Raw genomic sequence first — 19,580 nt, forward strand, 5'->3', positions numbered from 1 at the left:
TGAGATCGAGAGAGAGAGAGAGAGCATGAGTGGGAGAGGGGCAGAGAGAGAAGGAAACACAGAATCCAAAGCAGGCTCCTGGCTCTGAGCTGTCAGCACAGAGCCCAATGCAGGGCTCAAACTCACAGACCATGAGATCATGACCTGAGCCACTTAACTGACTGAGCCACCCAGGCACCCATCAGGAAAACAATTCTAATACTACAACCAATCATTATTATTTCTGAAAAAAAAATTTTGCACATGCTACTGTAATTCTTGCCCTTTTAAATAGTTGTACTATGTCTACATTCTCAGATCACGTAGCCATTACATACTATACTCTCTCTTTTTAACGCTCATTTATTGTTAGATCTACAGATAACCACACAGTACATTTAATGCCACCACCAGTACTCATGGTGATGTCTCACATCATTATGGTTAAGCTGCTCTTTAGTAGTACTCAGGTAAAGCTCATAAAGACAATATTCTCTAAGTCTTTGCATGTTGCTTCATACTTGAAGGCCAGTTTTGTTGGATAGAAAAGCCTCAGCTCACAGGTGCTTTCACCGAGTATCTGAAAAAATGTTACTGCATTTTTTTCTGGCACAGATTATTGCTGTCAAAATGTCTGAAGATAGTATGATTTTCTTTCTCTTACACATCATATGGGTTTTTTTTTTTTTTCCTAGATGACCAAAGATTTTTTGGGTTTTTGTTTTTGTTTTCCTTTTAAGTTCAGCAATTTTACCAGAATAACACTGGGACATAGTTATTCTTGATCAGTGTTCTCAGATACTCAATGTGCCCTTTCAATGCATACTTCAATTTTTTTTTTTTTTTAGTTTCAGGAAATGTTTTAAAAATTATACTTTTTAATATTTGTTCTGTTCTCTTACTTAGGGTTTCTTCTTCAGGAACTCCTATGAACCATGTGGCAAGTCATCTCTGTCTATCCTCAATGTTTGCTTTTTTTAGCCCTCAGATTCTGTTTTCTCCCTTTTCCTTTTTCTATTTTTTCTCCTATTCTTCTATTTTTATTAAAGCATTATTTGCTGTGTTTATATACTCTCTTATATCTTCTAGTTTAGTCATTACAAGTTTTTATTATTTTATTCTAATTCTTTTTTGAGTCCTGCCACCTCGTTTCTGAATTTTTCTATTTCTGATTTATATTGCTCTTTCATGCTTGTGTTATTTCCTTATTGTCTATTAGTCTGTTTTGAAATAGTTACAGTGTTTATGTTTTTTAAAATAGTTTATTTATTTATTTTGAGAGAGACAAAGTACTTGTGGGGAAGGGGAAGAGAAAGAGAGAGAATCCCAAGCAGGCTCCATGCTGTCAGCACAAAGCCCATGGAAGGCTCGAACTTACGAAACCCTGAGATCATGACCTGAGCCAAAATCAAGACACTTAACTGACTGAGCCACCCACTTCTTATCTATTTTGTTACTCATATTTTCTGATATGCTTTCATTGTCTAGGGATGTTATTCTGACCCTTATTCTCTTTATTTCTTATTGCAATTTTGTGTGACACCTGAACTCAATACTTTGCTGTTGTTCATTTTACGTAAGTTAATTTTCCTGAGATTTTAGAAGGAGGAGAAGTTGGGATAGTTTTTAAGTCTTCACAGAGCTCGCTCTCTCATGTGTCATGTGCAGAAATACAGTGAGTCCTTTCTGAGATTTCCCGGCTCTCCTCCCATCTTTGTTTTGTTTTGTTTTGTTTTTCAAACCCTTGTGTCGAGGGCTGACTTTCAATAGATCGCAGCGAGGCTCTCCTCCCATCTTCCACTTTTATCTGGATCTTCCTCTTTTATCTTTTATCTTTCCTCTTCCTCTGGTTTCTCTGTTTGCTCAATTTTGATTTCACTCCCAATAGTTTTCCCCCCATTTGGACCCATCTGGAAAGAAACTGTAGAGGGTCCATTTCAAGAGTTCACAGGGGTAGACTATGCCAGACCTCACCACAAGGCCACTCACCGTCTCTCACTAGTGTAGGCCAAGTCCCTCTTGGTTTTAGTTGCTGTTCTCAGATTAACCCACCACACTTTTCAGTGAATGTCTGTTGGCTCCTTTGGGCTTCACCTGTTCGTAGTCCACCTGCCACCCCATTGCCTCTGCTATCTCCCACACAGATACATAGATGATGATAATCTACACAGTCTGTGGTTGTTGGCGATTCTCTCCACCTGGTTGTATTTGGGGTTTCCTAGTGCTACCTTGCATTCAATTTGGTATTTATTCTGCTTGGTGTTCTCTGAGCTCCTGAATCTGTGGTTTGGTATTTGTCATGAATTTGAGGAAATTCCCGGCCATTATTGCTTCAAATATTTCTGTGTCCTCCCCCCCTTCCCTCTTCTCCTTCTGGTATTGCCATTACATGTATGTCACATGTTTTGTACCTGTCCCAGAGAACTGGATATCTGTTTCTTTTTCATTCTTTTTCTCTCTTTGCACTTCAGAAGTTTCTAGTGACATTTCTTCAAAGAATAGCTGTTAACTCTGCTCGGCTTTGTTCTTATTGTGGCATTGGGAGTGGCAACTTCTAATCCCCTTACATGCTGGAATAGAGACTGAAGTCTACTGAGTTTTGTTGCAAATGCTGTTCAAGGGTTTTTCGTTTTGCCACATATTTTATATGTGGGGATTTGGGAGGATCTAAAAACTAAACAGCCACTACTCTATCTTCTCAAAATCAGAAATAATGTTTAGTAATACTAAAGTAAGAGGTATTCAGCAAAGTGATTGAACGCTACAACATAAGTCAATTTTCTTGGTTAAAAAAAAGGACTTAATAAGCACCCAATTGTAAATTAACAACAACAACCATAACGACAAGAATTCCCTTAGAAATAAATGGAAAAATATTTACAAACAGGTAATTCATAGGGAAAAAACCCAAACAGAAGCATCAAGCAAAAATTTGAAACTCCTTCATAAAGTTACACTAACTAAAACAGCAATGAAATATCAATTTTTAATTGTTAGACTAGCAAAAATTAGAAAGCTGGGTAACACTAAGTATTAGTAGGGTTGTAGTTTATAGAAACATAGTGCAATGCTTTATGGGGCAGGGAGGGAACGTGTGCATAAAACCATTCTGCAGTGGAACCTGGTACTCCTGAGTCAAATTAAATAGACGTATACCCTGTGATCCAGCAATGGCATTCCTAGAGATTTATCCCAAATAAATTCCCATACTAGGTATAGGAGGGAACAATGCAAGCATGTTCATCGTAACTTGTAGTGAGAGGGGTTTGGAGGTGGTGTTAGTTTCCATCACTGGAGGTGTAAATCGGTGAAATGTGCTAAATTTACTTCATGAAGCATTGTGTAGCAATCAGAAACAATACATCTATACCATAGCAATATGTAGAGATCTTAAACACCTTCATGCTTTGTAAAGAAGGTAAGATACAGGTTGAGATTCATAACAATCGCCTCCTATATAAATGTTTTCAATACATGCTAAAAAACGAAGAAAATACACATTTTTCAAAAACAGACACAAGAAGAGGACACACATTAACCACATTAGAACCACTACTGTGGTTGTGAAGGGGAATGGCCATGGGCAATGAGAATAATTAGGAATATACGCATAAGTAAATAAACAAGGGAATGCATAAAAACAAGAGCAGTATCTCACACAGATGAGTGAGCAAGTGCCCTAAACTGAGACGTCAATGAACTCATTTCTCCACATCTGAATTTCTACTACTAAAATTTTTAAATGAACTCAAGTATTTTTCGCTCAAAACTTACACTTTTTGAGAACCCCTCTAATTACAAAATACTAATTATTTTCCTATCCTATTAGCATCTCTTCCAATTATTTTCTCTTCTCTTTACTCTGTGTTCTGACTTCCCTTTTTGGCAACATTTCCAACCTCATAATTTTTATTCATCTCACTCATTCAGGTATTCAAGTGTCAACTCAAATATTATTATTGAGTTATGAATGTATTATTCTGGGTACTAAGAGGATATGAAGGAAACCTCTCATGCTCTGTCTTTCCGGGAACCCACATTCATTTTTTTTTTAATTTTTTTAATGTTTATTTTGAGAAAGAGAGAGACAGAGTGTGAAAGCGGAAGGAGCAGAGAGAGAGACACACACACACCGAATCTGAAGCAGGCTCCAGGCTCCGAGCTGTCAGCACAGAGCCCGATGTGGGGCTTGAACCCATGAACCATGAGATCATGACCTGAGCTGAAGTCGGATGTTTAACCGACTGAGCCACCCAGGTGCCCCGTCTGGGAACCCACATTCTAATGGACGCAAAGCACTAGCCCATGAAATGGCTTAAACCAGCCCAAGGCAGCACTGGTTTAGTGTCTGAAAAGTGAGAGATGGATGTGAAAATGTGATGGAATCCAGAGATGAGACATCAATGAGGCTCAAGGTGGGGGGAAAAATCTGCCTGAAAGGTCATAGTTGTGCTGGATCTTATAGGATGAGTGGTATAGATTAGAGACAAAGGAGAGGACATCCTGAGTGGGGAGCATATCTTTTTTACAAGGCATGGAGTTAAGACTGAATGAAGCCAAGTCAGCAAGCATCAAACTAGACACTGGGAACTGAGGTAAGAAAGTAAGGGGAATACAAGTGAATCAGCAGAGAACAAGCTGTAGAGGACTTGAAGGACGTTCTTGCCAAGAAATCTTGATCTTATCCTGTGGACATCAGGAAGCTTCTGGAGATATCTGAGTCAGGCTTTGGATAGGGTTTTCCTTTTTATTTATTATATCCAGCCTCCTACCAAATCCTGCTGAGGCTCACAGTGCTATTTCTGTCCAGTCCCGGGGAGGCAGACCTTGTGGTAGGTCTCCACGGCAGGTCCACTGAACTCCTACAAACGTGCTTTCTTTGCCGCCCCCACCCCCCTTTCACTTCTCCCACTTCTTCAGCTTCGTAACCTGACCTCATCCTATCAGATATTGGGTTATGTGTGTTCTCCTGGCATCCCATGGTTGCTTCTACCATATTAACTGATTCCTTAGTTCATTCAACAGATGCTTACCGATCCCATCCTGCCTGCCGGGCACTCTGCTAGAAGCTGAGTGATAAGCTAAAACAGAACTAAAACCTGCTCTCATGTGGCCTAGAGGCAGAGAGAAAAGTTATCATATCTCAGTATCCTATTTTTCACTGTAGAATTTATTACCCTGTATGCCAACTGCCTCTTAGACTACGAGTTCATGGTATCTGGCACTTTGTAAATGCTCAATAAACGCTAACCGATTGAATGAATGGGTAGATGCTTGGAGAACCCTGCTCATACGGCAATAAGAATTATCAGTTCTGAATCGATAATGGCAATCTCACCCCTCCTCAGAACTGCTGATCACATACAAATGTAAACTCTAGATCACAGGTCAGCGGACTTCTCCTGTCAAGTGCTAGGTAGTAAATACATTAGGTTCTATAAGCCATATGGTATCTGTCACAACTGCTCAGCTCTGCTATCGGAGCACAAAAGCAGATGTAGACTCTATGTAAACAGTGAGTGTGGCTGTGTCCCAATAAGATGTTTATAAAGGCAGCTGTAGGCTGGATTTGGCCCATGGGCCCTAGTCTGCCAAACCATGATACAGAAATGTCACCTCTGTTGATTTTTCAAAACTGCCTTCATGCCTGTTCCATATATTAATTTAGTTGTTACATCCAACATCTCAGCTTACTTTTTTTTTTTACAGTTTACTTATTTTTTTTTTTAACATTTTATTTATTTTTGAGACAGGGAGAGACAGAGCATGAACAGGGGAGGGTCAGAGAGAGGGAGACACAGAATCCGAAACAGGCTCCAGGCTCTGAGCTGTCAGCACAGAGACCGACGCGGGGCTCGAACTCACAGACCACGAGATCATGACCTGAGCCGAAGTCGGCCGCTTAACCGACTGAGCCACCCAGGCGCCCCACAGTTTACTTATTTTTGAGAGAGAAAAAGAGAGTGCACAAGTGGGGTATGGACAGAGAGAGGGGGGAGAGAGAATCCCAAGCAGGCTCTGCACTGTCAGCACAAAGCCTGATGTGGGGCTCAAACTCACAAACCATGAGATCACGACCTGAGCCAAAACCAAGAGTCGGATGCTTAACCAACTGAGCCATCCAGGTGCCCCCTGAGTTTACCTTTAAACACACAGCAGACATTTGCAATTGTAGTGTTATGAAAGAATGTGCAATTTGGAGCCAAACAGACCTATTTTACTCTATGGTTGGCCTTCTGGTAATTTTTATCTTTTTGAACCTCTGTTTCCTCACTATAAATATACTCTTTTAATCCTGACTATGAAGATCAAGTGAGAAATGTAGATTGAGAACTGATTGTGATGCCTAACACACGGTAGCCAGTTCACAAATCCGCCCCCCCCACCCCACCCTCTGTGCTTGGTCAAGTTCTTTTTTCCTCCTGTAAATCCCATAATCAGATTAGCTATTGAGGATCTACTACATTCAAGGCACACTTTCAGGTACTTCTAAAACTCCTCTAAATCCTCCCTGATATCTCTCTTGATCACTGTTTCTCAAACTTGGCTATAACACAGTTTACTTGGGAGCCTAAAAGTACTGATGCCTGGGCCCTGACTGTAGACATAACTGTTATAAAGAGTGGCATGGGCATCAGAATCATCCCTGGATAATTTCAGTATGGAACCAATCTGAGAGTCATTGCTCTGCACGCAGATTCTGGCTTTAATCAATTCAGAGAGCTCCTCCCTCTATCTTTCCATCTGCCTCCCTTAAACGGTTAATAACTGCACATTTTTGCAGAGCTAGAGTTGACTGGTTCTTGCATCTGTTACTTACTCGTATTTGTATATATTCATTTAGGAAGAGCAGAAAAGAAAAGAATGATATATAATCATCTTCCTTTGTCTTTGACCTTTGCTATTCAACTACCAGACATCCAATCCCCTTTCCTATGGCAACAGCCTTGATTTTTACTTGGGGCTCCACTTCTCCCCCACCCTCAGTCCACCTGGTCTGCTTGAGGCTTTACCCTTAGCCCTGGAAACTCCTGAAGCTCATGAAAGCGGGACATGAACTCTCCTGGCTACGGTTAGTGTTGGTTGACTCTGACTGTCATGACTTAGTTTTCTAGGTAGGACTGCTGAAGCGAAGACATCTTTTCTGCTGGACTGGATCTGAAAGAATGTGTTCGTATAGATTTGGGTGGCTATTTTACAATCTCAAAGATAAAGTCTGAGAACAGAACAAGACAGAGACAGAGATGTCATTTTGAGCAAGAGTGTCTAACTATTTCTAAGTGTCTAGCTAAGTCTAAGCCAGGTGCACTATTAAACTGCCATGGGAAGCCAATAAATTCCCTTTCTCTTCCACTCCTGCCAGTTTAGTCAGGTGGTGTATTATCGGCAACCAAAAGAATCCCGAACAGATTGTCTCCTCCCATCTCCCTCAGAACAAGATCTAATCATCTGTTTATCTGCAGAGATTATGTGCCAGGATCAAGCCTGGTCATTCATTCAACAAACATGCACTGGGTGCCTATTGTATACAATGCTTGGCTTACAAGGAAGGGTTACAGTAGCCCTCCATCATTAAGAACTGCACACGTTTCTGGAAAGAATATCCAGCAACAAAACTATCCCCCTACTATCAGTGAGGCCCTGTGCTAAGTATTGAGGACAGAAAAGATCATAAGACAGAGTCCGTATCTCCAGGGTTTATAATCAAATTGGAAAGATGGCACGTGCATAAGAAGATAAGCAGCACTCTGGGATGTGAGGTGCACAGACTCCTGAGCGCAGACATCAAACCCAAAGTAAGAAATGTAGGCAGAAAATCTTAAGTGAGCACAGGGACCACAACATTTTCATTTTCCTTTGAACCAAAATTAGCTAGGAAAAGGAAGGAAAGTATTGCAAAAAGTAGGAAAGAAGAGTATCAGAGGTTTTGAATGTTGTTCTAAATCACTTTTTATACTTAAAAATTAAGGTATTTTGTGAATCTTACCTGCTTGTAAATTAACCATGCCAGTTTTAGATGATTTACGGGCACCTGGGTGGCTCAGTCGGCTAAGTGGCCGACTTTGGCTCAGGTCACGATGTCGCAGTTTGGGAGTTTGAGCCCCGCGTTGGGCTCTGTGCTGACAGCTCAGAGCCTGGAGCCTGCTTCCGATTCTGTGTCTCCCTCTCTCTCTGCCCCTCCCCTGCTCATGCTCTGTCTCTCTCTCTCTCTCAAAAATAAACATTAAATAATTTAAATATTATAGAAATCTCTTCATTCATTCATTCATTCATTCAACACTATTTACCGCATGCCTATTATGTACCAGAAACAATTATATACACTAAGGTTTTAGGAGTAAATAAAACAATATCCCCACCACTTACCTTCTAATGACTACAGAGTAGAAAGAAAACTTTCGCAATCAGCTCCCCAAAAGTAGCCAGTGTAAACAGTTTGGTGAATATCACTACAGATTTGTAAATGTAGATACTGGCATTTATTTGCACACACAAAAAATGAAAATATCCTGTACTTACTTACTATTTTTTAGAAACTTGCTTTTTTTTGGTATTAACTTAGCAATATGAATTGGACTGGTTTCATGTTAATAAATACGGATTTTTTCATTCTTTTTCATGGGTTATGTCCTATTCCAGTGATTTCACCACTATCCTATTCATGAACATTTGGCTGCTCTCAGGTTTTCACAATGATAAGCAATGCTATAAACATGTGTGTTATCCCAATAATTTTTGGAACACTCAGAAGAATGTTCATTAATGTTCTCAGAAACGGAACAGCTTGAATCATAGAGGCAAAGATGTGAATTAAATTATTTTTCAAGTACTAACCCTATCTTCTACTTCCTTTTTAATTCATCACTGATGTATCGTGTACATAAGATTTTATACAAGTGATTGGAAAATACCTTCTAAAACCCATTAACGTAAGTGCAGACAGAATAAAAAAAAGCGGGTGGGGAGAAATCATCATTAGCTCTTTCCACAAAATCTTCTATGTGCCCAGGACTGTTCTGGGCCTTGAAGAAATCTATTTTTACTGAACAGTCCCACGAACATTCCATCAACGTAGAAAGACATTTCAGTAACAGTTCAATTAACCAAACAAGCTGTTTAATTAATAAAAATATTTTTTTCAAGAAGCAACTGAAGCAATTTTGTTTGGCATGCATGCTTAATTGTGTGTTTTAATTTCTTGGTTTTGGCCCGTGATCACTTAAAAACAATCATCAAGCAAATCTGAATGGTTAACTGTAATTGGAAGACTACGCCTTTTGCATTTTATGGTGTATAAAATCTAGCAAAGAAGAAAATAAACACAAGAGCAACAAAGAGGTTCATTCACTTACCCTCTTCATAACCACAGCCAGGGTAAACTTCACTCAGCCTTCGGCCATTGAATTTTACCCTGAAGTTTCCATCTACCGCACAATCAGATAAACTCCAGCTCGTGGGAGCAACTAATGGAAACAGTGCCGTAAAAGGAACGGCTGCACAAATTTCCATGTGCTTAACCTGGAAGGGAGAAATTGCGGTGTGAATGGAGTAAAAAGTGTTGAGATGTTTTTAAACCAGAGGGGGTGATTTCACTTTTAGCAGGAACTTGTGACTAAGATTGCCGGTCGGGAAATGATTAACACTCCTGTCGTCATCTGCTTCAGCTCCCCAGCTGCAGGAAATCGACTGAGGCAACCTTATCAATCCTGGGCTTTTGTGGCCTGAATACACCGTCCTCCTGCGCGGGCAGTCCGTGCGCTGACTTCAACGTTAGCGTGAAGTTATATAACATGAAAATGCATTTAGAACCGCTGCCAACTTTGTGAGTGGTTATTTTCATGGAAGTGGAGAAAGGGTTGATTTTTATTTTTCATTTTGGTGCCCCACCTCCAAAGATGGATTATTATTTAGACCCTTTTTCTTAAAATTCCAAAGTTTTATAGGAAGCATTAGGAGGGTCTCTGGGTTCCCTCTGCCTTGTTTTCTTCCCCAACCATGCTTGAGTCTAAAAACTTCAGTGCCCCTTTTGAACTGCCATTTCTCACTTTTCTGGAAACCGGGGGCTTGGAAAAATGAGAAAGAACTAATCAATATGTGTGCCTACGTTGGAGGCACTAGAAAGGAATCAAAGGATTACTCTTTTTTAGATGGTTGTTATAAAGACCAACTAGTATGTGATCAGTCCTTCATAAATGCTTCTAGAAGAAGCAGGGGGGAAAAAATCTCACCCAGATATGAGAAAGAAATGGCAGAGATTTATTTGGGTAAACTGTGCCTTATCTTGTGAACAGGAGCCTGATATATCTGCAAACACGTTTCTTTTAGTGGAATTGCGCTCCACCAACCGGGCAAAGTAGATGAGGCATTTCCTGTCAAGGGGCTGAGGAAAGCCCAAACTGGGTCTTAAATACAATGCTGAAGAGAGAGCTTGAGAGCTCGCTGTCCGTTCGTTGTGTTTATTATGCTATAAACTTCATTTTCCTCATAGCCCTTAGATTGCTGACCTAGAAGCAGATTGATGACTCAGAGTTCTTATCACCCTTCCGGAGGTATTTTCTACGAATTGCCAAGCTCTTTTTAGGAACTCAGTTGCATCACTACGCCACCCCATCCCACCCCCCGCCACCAAAGAAAGCAAGTGTGAACAGTTTCGATGCTGTAAAACCATCCCAAATAAATTCAAGGAGTTTCTCCCTCTGCATCCATGCATTGCTTTGTCTCTGAAATTTAGCAAGTGCTCTAAGTGAATTTCACATATTCTTTGCGTGCCTAAAATGATGAGCATTTTAAAGTCTTTATTATTACACCCTCATTTCCTTTTGTTGAGCTACAACAAACAGCTGAGAAGTTGGAGAAAAATGCCAAGCGCACACACACACACACACACACACACACACACACAGTCACAGGCACAAGCTTTAAGTCACCTTCCTTGTTTGTCATTGTTAACAGTGCCTGGCACATAGTAAGCACTGAATACTCATTTGCCGAAAAAGCAAAAAAAAAAAAAAAAAAAAAAAAAAATCCAAATCTTCCAGAACTGAGTTTCTTAACCTAGATTTTAAGGGAATCAAGAGCTCTCTGAACCCTAAATTGTATGTGAAATTTATGATTACGTGCATTTTTCTAGGGAAAAGGCTGGTAGGGTCCATGAGATCCTTAATGTGTCAATGACACACACAGAAAAGGGCAAGAACCACCACCCCAGAGAAGTATTAAAAATACAAAGTCTCAAAAAAAAAAAAAAAAAAAAGGAAAGAAATGTAGTCTCCAGGGGTGGGCTTGTGAAGTACACTCTATAGAGTTGGAGTGAGATTTTTCAGGAAAGGATTATACTATCTCCGTAATATGGCAGAAACCAATATGAACTGTTTTGAGGGACATACAATATCACTACCTCTTTTTTATTACAAATATTACAAGGTTACTATTATTTTAGAGTAATAAACACAAATGGACAGACGACCATGGTGCAGGCTCAAGTGAGTCAGATCAGTTAATGACAGCCATATATATACATGGTGTTGCAAGGTAATTAGACACAAATGATAAGAAAACGCAAGTGCCTGAAACCAATGTTACTTTTATGTGGTCAGAACAAATTTCTCTCTTTTCATTCTTTAATTTGTAACAGCTGCAATAACCCTAATACCAGCCATAAGCATCATGCATGCTTATGAGGGGATGCTACCTGAGTCCGGCCTGAGATGATTTCATCCTTACCCAGACCCAGGAGTTGGTGCTGGGTTGCAGAGGAGTCCCAAGGAAATGAACTCTGCATATCTGGCATTGGGCAGAGAGAAGGAATCCCATCTAGGATCCAAAGAAATAGGGAAGGCAATGGGAATGCAAGCTGGTTCAGCCACTCTGAAAATCAGTATAGAGGTTCCTCAAAAAACTAAAGATAAAACTACCCTATGACCCAGCAATTGCACGACTAGGCATTTATCCACAGGATACAGGTGTGCTGTTTCAAAGGGGCACATGCACCCCCACGTTTAAAGCAGCACTATCGACAATAGCCAAAGTATGGAAAGAGCCCAAATGTCCATTGATGGATGAATGGATAAAGATGATGTGGTGTATATATATATATATATGTATATATATATATATATATAATGGAGTATTACTCGGCATTCAAAAAGAATGAAATCTTGCCATTTGCAACTACGTGGATGGAACTGGAGGGTATTATGCTCAGTGAAATTAGTCAGTCAGGGAAAGACAAATATCATATGACTTCACTCATATGAGGACTTTAAGAGACAAAAGAGATGAACATGAGGGAAGGGAAACAAAAAATAATATAAAAACAGGGAGGGGGACAAAACATAAGAGACTCATAAATATGGAGAACAAACAGAGGGCTACTGGAAGGCATATGGGAGGGGGGGATGGGCTAAATGGGTAAGGGGCATTAAGGAATCTACTCCTGAAATCATCGTTGCACTACATGCTAACTAATTTGGATGTAAATTAAAAAAAAAAAATAAAATATAAATAAATAAATAACACAGAAAGAAAGGAAGGAAGAAAGAAAGAAAGAAAGGAAGGAAGAAAGAAAAGAAAGAAAGAAAGAAAGAAAGAAAGGAAGGAAGAAAGAAAAGAAAGAAAGAAAGAAAGAAAGAAAGGAAGGAAGGAAGAAAGAAAGGAAGAAAGAAAAATAGGGAAGGCAAGATACCAGGTTAGGGAATGAAGGCCCAGGGCTGTCAACTGAACTCAGGCAGGGAATGTCTTACACCGGAAGAACACACATGGCCCCATATACCGCTGCAACAGCTGGGCAACCCACAGATCTCTGTGGTAACTGGGCATCTGGAGCGCAGGAACCATTCCTTCTCCCACAGCCTCCCTCCCTTTCTAGAAAGACTCCATAGGTTTACCAACCTCCACCCTACCCCAAATTCCTTCCACTGGAAAGAAAGCAAATACAACCCCTCTCAAACAAATGCTTTGGAGGAAAGAGCATGTGTGAGCAGCCTAACCACCATCATTTCGCAAGCACCTATTAAACACCATGTGTTTGCTCTGTATTCATTTTCTCTATTTATTTCTCACAACAACACTATAAGATAGACACTATAATTATTCACATTTAACAGACCAAATCTTCTTAAATGCAAAGTAGTGCAACTTGGAAAGAAGTATACTGGAGCTCTCTAATTTTCATTACAATATTTTTATCTTTAACTTCTGTTTATTCTCATTTAGTGTCAACCTTTCTTTCTTCATTTCTGAAGAAATACTACACTTGCCGCCCACCTGGTCTCTTATCCTCCAGAGTCCACACCTGACTCAACTGCATACACACACATTCCCTCAAGTGTAAGCATAAGGTGGGCCAGTCTAGACTCATCACCACTGCAAGAAGCTAGATAGACAACAATAAACAGTTTTCTGCTTCTTAGAAAAATGTGGAAGTTGTAAACACTTTAATATTCATGCTTTTTTTTCATATTTTCAACCACATTTTCTTTTTTAAAGGAAGTTCTTTTTGAGAGGAAGATATATTTTGGCATATTTAGTCTTTGAGAAGCCAGTGAATAGAGCACTGTCAAATGTTTACTTCGAGTAAATAAAATCTGTTATGACTATGATTCTGATAGAATGCATCACGTGAGTGATACATGAGCAATTTTTACTGCAAAGGCAGCTCTTGGAGCATTCTTTTGACTTGGCATCACTGAGTGACATTTGGGCTGATGAGGCTAAAGTTCTTGGTCACCTGATGGTCATTTACACAGGGCTGATTGTTTCTGGAGCCATTAGTGCTCCATAACAAAGGAGTCACTCTTGATAAAGGAGCAAAGATGAGCTAAAACGAACAACAAACAAACAACAAACAACAACAGATCTTTTCCACTAAATGACCAGCAATTAAAACAATAAAATAAGAGCCATAGTAAAAGTGTGTGCTAGTTAGTAAAATGTGACCAAAAATTCTGATCAGGTTTTTCAAAAAGACCATACAGCAATATAACTTGTCAGAAGTTTGACTTTCACTTTGAGCTTTGCAAATCCTAGAACCATGCATATATCTATATATTATGTTGATGGGTTACAAAAAAAAAAAAAAAAAAAAAACAAAAACCTAGTATGAATCATGCATATTTAACTGTGCAGTTGTCAATAAGGGTGTGCTGTCAGATAATTACCTGTTGTGGTTATCTTGTCTGCCTTTCTGGTGGTTGGGGCATCTCTAAGGGTGAAGATCATGTCTCCTGACCACCCGCCCTCTCTCTAAGCCTCTGGCTTTCATTCCTGTAAAATCATTCTTTGAAATACACCAATAGTTCAATTTGACTTTTGCTAAGATCCATCTTCTTTCATTTCTCCTAACCTCCATGGGCCTGTGGCCAAATAGGAACTCTCTCCCCGTCCTTGGTTTTAGAGATGTTACACTCTCTTCACCCTTCTGAGACTGCCCTTTTTCTGCTTCCTACCCTTTCTAAAAGGGGTGCTGGTTCTAGATATGTGGCCACAGTCTTCTTTCTGTCTTCTCCCCCCAAATCTCAATCACTCCCACTGCTTCAGTGGGCACCTCCAGGCAAATGACTCCAAAACTAGTATGTCAGCTACAAGTTTTCCCCATCCAGACATTCCGGACAACCTACAGAACATTTGCAGCCACCACCAAGTTCTGTCCACTAAGTTGAAACTTGCTTTGACCTCATCCTCACAATCCCTGTTCTCACTCTCTTTTTCCGGTAATGATCCAAGTATTCTCTTACCAAGGTGTGAAACTTCAGTGTCACATTTTACCTAACTCTCTGTCTCATGGTCCCTTCCCACTCACCAGTATATGTAATCGTTGCCTAAGTTTTATAGGCTTTTTCCTTCATTAAAAAACTCTTGTCTCCCATCCAAATTGGCCAGGAGGAGGTCAAACTTTCACTCTTCACAGATGACATGATACTCTATATGGAAAACTCAAAAGAGTCCACCAAAAAACTGCTAGAAATGATCCATGAATTCAGCAAAGTGGAAGGATATACAATCAATGCACAGAAATCGGTTGCATTCCTATACAGGAACAATGAAGCGACAGAAAGAGAAATCAAGGAATCGATCCCATTTACAGTTGCACCAAAAACCATAAAACACCTAGGAATAAATCTAACCAAAGAGGTGAAAAATCTATACACTGAAAACTATAGAAAGCTTACGAAAGAAATTGAAGAAGACACCAAAAAAACATGGAAAAATATTCCATGCTCTTGAATAGGAAGAACAAATATTGTTAAAATGCCAATACTATCCAAAGCAATCTACATATTCAATGCAATTCCTATCAAAATAACACCAGCATTCTTCACAGAGCTAGAACAAACAATCCTAAAATTTGTATGGAACCAGAAAAGACCCCAAATAGTCAAAGCAATCTTGAAAAAGAACACCAAAGCAGGAGGCATCACAATCCCGGACTTCAAGCTGTATTACAAAGCTGTAATCATAAAGACAGTATGGTACTGGCACAAGAACAGACACTCAGATCAATGGAACAGAATAGAGAACCCAGAAATGGACTCACAAATGTATGGCCAACTAATCTTTGACAAAGCAGGAAAGAATATCTAATGGAATAAAGACAGTCTCTTCAGCAAGTGGTACTGGGAAAACTGAACGGCGACATGCAGAAAAATGAACCTGGACCACTTTCTTACACTAGACACAAAAATAAACTCAAAATGGATGAAAGGCCTAAACGTAAGACAGGAAGCCATCAAAATCCTCGAGGAAAAAGCAGGCAAAAAACTCTAGGACCTTGGCCGCAGCAGCATCTTACTCAACAGGTCTCTGGAGGCAAAGGAAACAAAAGCAAAACTGAACTATTAGGACTTCATCAAAATAAAATGTTTCTGCACAGCAAAGGAAACAATCAACAAAACTAAAAGGCAACCAACAGAATGGGAGAAGATATTTGCAAACGACATCTCAGATAAAGGTATGTATAAATAGTGTCCAAAATCTATAAAGAACTTAACAAACTCAACACCCAAAAAACAAATAATCAAGTGAAGAAATGGGCAAAAGACATGAATAGACACTTCTGCAAAGGAGACATCCAAATGGCCAACCGACACATGAAAAAATGCTCAACGTCACTCATCATCAGGGAAATACAAATCAAAACCACCATGAGATACCACCTCACACCTGTCAGCATGGCTAATATTAACAACTCAGGCAACAACAGATGTTGGCGAGGATGCAGAGAAAGAGGATCTCTATTGCACTGCTGGTGGGAATGCAAACTGGTGCAGCCACTCTGGAAAACAGTATGGAGGCTCCTCAAAAAACTAAAAATAGAACTCCTCTACGACCCAGCAATTGCACTACTAGGTATTTATCCAAGGGACACAGGTGTGCTGTTTTGAAGGGGCACGTGCACCCCCATGTTTATAGCAGCACTATCAACAATAGCCAAAGTATGGAAAGAGCCCAAATGTCCATCGATGGATGAATGGATAAAGAACACATACATACAATGGAGTATTACTTGGCAAACAAAAAGGATGAAATCTTGCCATTTGCAACTACGTGGATGGAACTGGAGGGTATTATGCTAAGCGAAATCAGTCAGAAAAAGACAAATATCATATGACTTCACTCATATGAGGACTTTAAGATACAAAACAGATGAACATAAGGGAAGGGAAGCAAAAATAATATAAAAACAGGGAGGGGGACAAAACGTAAGAGACTCTTAAATATGGAGAACAAACTGAGGGTTACTGGAGGGGTTCTGGGAGGGGGGATAGGCTAAATGGGTAAGGGGCATTAAGGAATCTACTCCCGAAATCATTGTTGAACTATACTCTAACTAACTTGAATGTAAATTTAAAAAATAAATAAAAATTAAAAAAATAAAAATATAAAAAAAATAAAATTATAGGATTAAAAAAAAAAAAAAACCTCTTGCCTTCATTCCTTCTTAAAAATGAGTTTTCCTTCCTACTGTTATTGTCTTACTTCAGCCATTCGGCCCTAAACTTCTGGGTTATTGTAATTTCCTCCTGTTTGGTATCCCTCTCTCTTCTCTGTTTATTTGCTACCAAATAACAATTCCTTAGAACACCATTTCAATGATATTCTTTCCTGATCAATGAGTTTCAACAACAATATCTCTTAGAGTTTGAGACCAAGGCTTTTCAAGCTTTAATGTACAAGTGAATCACTTGAGGCTCCTCCTAAAATACAGATTCGGCTGGTCTGGGGAGGGGCCTGAGAGTCTGCATTTCTAGGTCCCAGGTGATGTTGGTGCTGCTGGTCTGCTTGTGTTAAGAGTTTAGGACCTGGGCGCCTGGGTGGCTCAGACGGTCAAGCGTCTGACTCTTGGTTTCAGCTCAAGTCATGGTCTCAGGGTTTCATGAGTTCCAGCTCCATGTCAGGCTCTGTGCTATCAGCACAGAATGGGATTCTCTTTCTCCCTCTCTCTGCCCCTCCCCTGCTCACACTGTCTCTGTCTGTCTTAAAATAAATAAATGACCTTTAAAAAAAAAAAGCTCTTTAAAAAAAGACAGGGGCGCCTGGTTGGCTCAGTCGGTTAAGCATCCGACTTAAGCTCAGGTCATGATCTCACAGTTCATTGGTTCGGGCCCCGCATGGGGCTCTGTGCTGACAGCTGGGAGCCTGGAGCCTGCTTCAGATTCTGTGTCTCCTTTTCTCTCTAACCCTCCCCCACTGGCGCTCTGTCTCTGTCTCAAAAATAAATAATAAACATTAGTCAAAAACTTTTAAAAGATAAAAAAAAAGGGTTTATGATTTGGGTCAAGTTCAAGTCTCATTCTCCTCACCTGCCAAATGGGGAGACTAATTAGCTAATAACAGACCACCCTGCCCGTATTTCTGCTCCAATCAATAAAATAGAATGATTTTGTTAATATGTAAGTCCAATCATGTCCCTCCTCTGATCAAAGACCTCAATGCCTTCTGTCTCAGAGGCAACAAGAAAGTCCTTATAGTTGCCTGCAAGATCAGACCCAGCCTTTGTCTCCACGACTGTATCTCCTTGCACTCTCCCTCTAGCCAGACTGCCTTCCTTGTTTTCAGAAGACCAAAAAGTTTCTTCTTGTAGGCTTTTACTCTTGCCTTTTCTTCTGCCTGGGTTACTCTTCCTCTTGCTCTCCCTTTAAATGTGGACTCAGAGGTCATTTTCTCAGCGGTATCTTCCTTTGCACACTATCTAAAATTGTGAACATCCCTGCTTCATCACCAGCTCCTTACATCCCCTTCCTTGTTCTATTTTTCTCAGCAACATTTATCCATTGTCTAGTAAGCCACGTATTTTGCTTGTAAAACGTAAGCTCCAGGAGGGCATAGATTCTTGCCTGTTTTATTAAACCATTCATTGATACATGTCTGTTTCTTTTGACTGATCCCCCAACACCTAGAAAAGTGCCTGGTATATAATAGATGTAAATAAATATTTATTAATTGAGTGAGGAATGAATGAATGAATGAATGACCTAACTCTAGGGTTATTACAAAGATAAATAAGATCACACACATAACGCATTTAACACAGTGCTTGACTGATTTCATAAAAACAGAAAAGAATGGTGGTTGCCAGGGACTAGGGAGAGGGAAAGTCAAAGGGCACAAATTTTCAGTTATGAGAAGAAAAAGTTCTGAAGATCTGATTTGCAGCATGGTGGTGACTATAGTTAATAATACAATAATGTACACTTGAAAGGGGCGGAGGGTAGAGCGAAAAAAGAATTAACTGTGTCAGGTGATAAATATGTTAATTATCTTGATCTTGCAATCATTCTACTATACATATATATACCAAATCATCATGTTGTGTAGTTTAAATACATATAATTACACTTGTTAATTATTCCTTAAAAAGTTTACTGCAATTTCTTCTATTAAATTCAAGAAAAACTGCTTGTAATGCCTTTCATGATGCAAGTTTATAAAACTACTTCTATCTTTCTTCTATACACTATGTTCCATTCATCTGTTCCCCTGTCCATCAAGAGGTGCTTAGATATGATTCTCAGTGTTACCAAACATTACTTCTGAGTGATAGTGATGACACTTTTCACATTCTACTTGGCATTTATTTGTATTGCTTAAATATTTATGACTATGCTTCTTTTTATTAAAGTCACAGCAATTATATTTTTAAATATTGGGGAATTTTAAGCTCACAGAAAGGTCACAAAAGAGCATGTTAAAATGATTCGAGAGTAGACACTCAAGAGCTTGGAGGAGTTAAGATGGCAGAGAAGTAGGGGGACCTGATTTTCCTGGTCCCTCAAACACAGCTGTATTGGGGTCAGAACACTTAGAAAACCCAAGGGATCAATCTGCAGGGAGGTAGAAGGATGTCCACAGGCTGGAAGGAGACAGCTTGGAGGGATTTAGGTGCATGCACGTGAACTGGGGGAAATAAAAGAGCAGAGCTCTGGAGACGAGGGAACCCTTTGTGTGGAGAGACAAAAGGCAGAGAAAGACAGAGGGGTTGTGAAAGTGTGGCATAGGGTTAGCACAAGAGGAAAACCGCTCAGGACCATGGACTGGGGAAGCTGAAGTACTGAGCATCCCAGTGCGTTTTTGCAAACAGCCTTTGGAGCCGAAACTCAGAG

At 39.9% G+C, this 19,580-nt stretch overlaps 1 protein-coding gene across 1 annotated transcript in view; it reads right to left on the bottom strand.

Annotated features, from left to right (window-relative positions):
* TRPM6 (transient receptor potential cation channel subfamily M member 6) overlaps positions 1–19,580 on the bottom strand; it is a 201,257-nt gene that overhangs the window by 160,130 nt on the left and 21,547 nt on the right. The window contains exon 3 of the mRNA XM_042912014.1: positions 9,333–9,498. The gene's annotated coding sequence lies outside the window, so the exon portion shown is untranslated. The remainder of the gene's footprint in view (positions 1–9,332; positions 9,499–19,580) is intronic.

Source organism: Panthera leo, chromosome D4 (assembly GCF_018350215.1).
Source record: "Panthera leo isolate Ple1 chromosome D4, P.leo_Ple1_pat1.1, whole genome shotgun sequence".
NCBI classification, from domain to species: Eukaryota; Metazoa; Chordata; class Mammalia; order Carnivora; family Felidae; genus Panthera; species Panthera leo.